Source organism: Scyliorhinus canicula, chromosome 10, assembly GCF_902713615.1.
Source record: "Scyliorhinus canicula chromosome 10, sScyCan1.1, whole genome shotgun sequence".
NCBI classification, from domain to species: Eukaryota; Metazoa; Chordata; class Chondrichthyes; order Carcharhiniformes; family Scyliorhinidae; genus Scyliorhinus; species Scyliorhinus canicula.
This window is the reverse complement of record NC_052155.1, coordinates 21779069-21784199: the sequence shown is the minus strand read 5'-3', so window position 1 is coordinate 21784199 and position 5131 is coordinate 21779069. Positions and strand designations below refer to the sequence as shown.

Sequence of the window (5131 nt, the reverse complement as noted above, 5' to 3'; positions counted from 1 at the left end):
CATTTTGGATGGTTCCCTGGAGTGAAGATAATTGATGGGGGGTTGTATTTAGTCCTCGCTAATCAGATCATGGAATTTAGTGGGAGCCAGGTCTGTAACTATGCAGTCTGCTAGAATCCTAGAATCCCTGGAGTGCAGAAGGAGGCCCATCAAGTCTGCACCTACCCTCTGAAAGAGCACCCAATCCCCCGCCTTATCCCTGTAACCCCACCTGGGGAAATTTAGCATAGCCAATCCAGTTAACCTGCAAATCTTTGGTCTGTGGGAGGAAACCTGAGCACCTAGAGGGAATCCACGCAGACATGGGGAGAATGTACAAACTCCACACAGACAGTCACCCAAGGCCGGAATAGAACACTGGTCTATGGTGCTGTGAGGCAGCAGTGCTAACCATTGTGCCACCGTGCCGCTATTTAAAGTTGATCAGTTTTGCCAAATGCTATTACATTGAGCAGACGTATACTGGATCTGCTCTTGAAAGGGTCTCTCTCCAAAAGTCTCTTCACAGATAACCAAGCAACCTGTTTTGTTAACTTTATTTACAAGTGGCATTTGAACTGTATTGGATTGCTTAATTGGGATGAGTGGCAGGTGTAGATAGTAAATTCAAGTTTTCATTTATTTAAGAACTGTTTAACCGTTAATTGTAAAGCTATTTCTTTGATAATGTGGTTAATTCTGTTAAGTTTGTTTGAACATAAAAGATACCTATTGGTCAGAGTCAACTCTCCTGGAGTGAAGTATCCTTTCCATACAGTTTGACAAATAGAAAGTCTTTGGGGTTCTTGTCCAGTATTCTAACAAAATTTGGGGTCTGGTCCGGCACTCTAATGCTTGGCCAGACACTATGATCAATGGACATTGGGCAGATTGTTGCCCATAGCTCACATGTGTTTTGGTCATCCCCACTATTTTAATGGTCTTCTCCTGTAGGTAGCCAATCCAGTTGGTGTGTTCTGCAAACTAAGAGGCTGAACCTCTTCTCGAAGATATCTGCAAGTCTGCTCCACTACTACAGTAACAGATGTTCCTTGTCTACTAATGGTCTGCCATTGATCAATAACGCCATTGTAATGGGGGCTACCTTGCCCGTTTCCACATTATTCATCTGAAGAACGTTCTGATCAATTGCAGAAAAATCTTCACTATATTCTGATGCTGAACTGTTCACCCTGTCACACAAAGCATCCCTCTTCCTTGAATCTCTGGTGAGTAATTTGCCCCTCATCTGTAACACACTGTACTATCCTAGGCTGTTGATTCATTCTTCTGAATCTTCCAACTCTACCAGCTTCTGTATTTGTTTCTCTGTTTAGACTGGTGTCTTTGCTTTTGGAGTCGCTGCTGTGTGTAGCTTCCCGCCCTAACTGGTGGACTGTCCCATTCTGCGAGCTCTAAAGTTCCTGGGTGCCCTTACTGAAAGCTCTTTATCGCTAATACGCTAATACGACTTCCAGCGCCTCTTTAAAATTTGATCTCAGTTTCTGCCAGCAACTTTTTCTGTATGGCCTCATCATTGACTCCGCAAACCAAGCGATCCCTCAGCGTTGTCCCAAAGTCACAGTTTTCCACAGTTTACCTAAGCTTTGCTATGTAGATTGCAATGGTCTCCACTGGAGTCCTCCCTGTGGAATTGAATTTAAATCATTGCAAAATCACCTAGTGCTTTGGGTGGTAGTACTCTTTTACCAAATCATGATCTCTATAAACAAGCTTTCATCAGGTGCGTTTGGGGATGTAAGTTAAATTATAGATTCAGGTTCCAAACATGCTTAATAATAACGCTGCCTTCTTTTCCTCTATTCCGTTCGCTCAACACACTGTACCCAATCTTCAGCAGAGGAGGCAAAGGGATCCACTCTATTAAATACAAGCATCGCTGCAGTTCTCTTCTACTTCGCAAAGTTGACTTTGATTGGATCAGGTTTTGAGCTGATGATCTTGCAAGTGCACTTGCTGCTTTTATTTTTTACTTTGCCACCAAATATAGTAACCTGGCTCCACCAGTTATGAACGAACTATAAACGTTTGTTAACAGGATTTGTTAACTATTTACAGGATGGTGCTGATTCAATGCTTCCCATCATGCCTCGAGGATTTCACTGAGCAAAAGCTCGGTTTGGGTGATCCCGCGTACTAGTTGCAATTGAACGAGCTGATCGCATGACTCTTCAGAAGATCGCCCCATAAAGGGACTAGCTATTACATCAAGGAAGAGTAAACAAAGGGTTCTGAGTTAGACAATTTCAGTAATCAGATTTAAAGTCGGACAGCAAACTACAGAGGAAAAACAAACATTTTACTTGAGTCTGGGATTCGAGAGTTAAAGCAATTGTGAACAGTTTGTACATTAGTAATCTTAAAGGGGTTGGTGTAAGATCCTGGATTGGATTCCCTGTTAAAAGTGGAGCGTAAACTTTGTTTAAAAGTGTCATTTGGAAAACCTGGACCACAAATAAAAAGCACTATTGTAAAAAAAAAAAGATCTTAAAGCGTGTTATTTTGGGAGTGGAATTTTGAAACTCTCCCGTGACGATCATCTGGGGGGGATTTGGATTAGAAATCCACAGACATTCAATTTGGGTTCAGAGTGGAGAGTGCCTTTGACCACATCCATTCTGTGTGTATAATGGGACGCTGTGTTGCTGAGACCATGGTAGCTTACTTTGCAATCCACTTTAATCTTAAAATCTGTGTGTATTTGTTAAACTAAGGGGGGAAATAAAGAAGTATTGTATCATAATCCAATTTTTTCATATCTAAAAAAATATTTTTTTCTTGTTGTTAGAACTAACAAGTGGTGCTCTGACTGTTCCTCCATGATTCATTTAAAAAAAATAGAAGTTACGGTTTTTAGAGCCAGGGTTCTATTCTGGGATCTTCCCTTCCAGTTATTTTTATTTCTTTTTATTTTTTTTATAAATTTAGAACACCCAATTCATTTTTCCAATTAAGGGGCAATTTAGTATGGCCAATCCACCTACCCTGCACATTTTTTGGGTTGTGGAGGTGAGACCCACGCAGACACGGGGGGGGGGGGGAATGTGCAAAGTCCACATGGACAGTGACCCAGAGCCGGGATCGAACCTTGGTCATCGGTGCCGTGAGGCAGCAGTGCTAACCACTGCGCCACCGTGCTGCCATTTCCCTTCTAGTTATAACATCAACTGGGATCGTAACAAAACCCTAACCTCTTGTTGCATGAAAAAGATTTTCCTTGTGTCATTTTGGCTTATTTCACAAATTTCTTTAAATCTGTGCCCTCTCGTTCGCAATCCCTTCACGAGTGCGAAACATTTTTTTCTATCTACCCTGCCAGTCTTTAGCCAATTTGATTCACTCCACCTGTTATCAAGAATTGGCTCAAGATACTGGATACTGCAAAGGCTATGGGCCCCGACAATATTCCAGTAATAGTCTTGGAAACTTGTGCTCCAGAACTTGCTGTTCTCCTAGCCAAGCTGTTCCAGTACAGCTACAATACTGGCATCTACCCGGCAATGTGGAAAATTGTCCAGGTATGACCTGTACACAAAAAATACAGGACAAATCCAACCTGACCAATTACAGCCCCATCAGTCTACTCTCAATGATCAGTAAAGTGATAGAAGGGGTCATTAACAGTGCAATCAAGCAGCACCTACTTTGCCATAATCTGCTCACTAGTGCTCAGTTTGGGTTCCGCTAGGGTGGGAGTTTTGATAAAAGGAAGTCTTCATCTATTGCCTAAATTCACTGGTAACTGAGTTGTGAAATATTTGGTCTCACTTGAAAATGCAGTCACGGAGCTCTGGTGGCCTAAGGACCCATGAACTCTCATGTTACAAAATATTTTGGTTGGGAAGGCTATGGATGTGTATTTTAGCTTTTTAGACGAGATTATGCGACAGTTAAAGCTGCAGTACTTAATGCTTATGAGCTCGTCCCTGAAACATATTGGTTGACTTTTCAGACTTTTCTTAGAGGAAAGACCGAATTAAACATTTGTCGAACTTGCTCAGCAAAAAAATAAATGCTGTGGTTGCCATCACTGAAGTTAAAACAATGTTTTGAGAATGTGAGGGAGTTGATAATCAAAGAATTACAAAATAGCATCCCAGCAGCTATTATATCATACTTGGAAGACCATACATTTTCTGAGCTATGAGAAGCAGCAGTTCTGGCCAATGGGTATGATAATCACAGGGGCAACGAGGGGGCAGCAGATTTCCATCTGTAAATCCACAGGGAATCTGAAGGAACAGAAAAGAGTCTAGCTGTAAGGAGGAGGCAGAAGATGTACCCGTCATGAAAACTGATAGTGTGGAAGGTAAAAGTGATGTAACGTAACTAATATGCTTTTAATGCCGTAAGACTGGGTATCTCAAAGCCCATTGTTGGAAGCTGAACTGTAAATCGGTGGCAGTAATGGGAATGCTTAAGGAGTCTTTAGAAATGACGGTAGGAGTGAAGAAAATTGAAGCTTGAAAAGTACTGGTGCACCTTGAAACCAACTTCCACTGAGAAAATTGCAGCAGAAAGTGAGGAACCCAGGACTTCTAATGGCTTTACAGAAGAAGCAGATAGAGCTGAAGAAGATTATAAGGGGATTGGATGGGGAAGTCATTCTATTTTTGTCCAAGAAAGACCCTGAAAAATTGTTACCCGGAGAGGTAATGGCTCATCTCAGAGCTTATTGTTAAATGATCTGGGCATTTCTTCAGAAAGTTCACTGAATTAAAATGTATAATACAGGGTATTGAGGTGAAGTGTGTGGCTTCCACATTTCATAGAGTAAGTTTAAGTTCTGCTCTGATGGAGCGGCCTTGTGAGGTTGAAGATATTCCAAGATTACTTATTTCAAATGTAGACTTTATATTGGGTGGGAGGTGTAGTTTTCCTACAACCTGTGATGGAGTGTCATACTTATTTAATTGTTCCTGTGAATTCCTTGCCCAAATGTGACCCAGTTGATGCAAGTGACAATGTTGATGCAATCACCCTCTGTAACGGACAGAACAGAAGCAATAGAGATGGCTGCAGAATTGCAAACTAAGAATTGTCAACATGAAGGACTGATGGGTCAATGACCAAGGACACTAAATTAGAAGTGCTTGCCAGTGTTGACACACAGGATACAGCAGCAGGAATC

The 5131-nt window shown here is 41.6% G+C and overlaps 1 long non-coding RNA gene across 1 annotated transcript; it reads left to right on the top strand.

Annotated features, from left to right (window-relative positions):
* The first annotated feature begins 743 nt into the window (after nucleotides 1-743).
* On the top strand, nucleotides 744-2483 carry LOC119972916. Its single transcript, XR_005462169.1, has 2 exons — nucleotides 744-1208; nucleotides 1838-2483. It is a non-coding gene; the product is annotated as an uncharacterized LOC119972916 (long non-coding RNA).
* Nucleotides 2484-5131: the final 2648 nt, after the last annotated feature.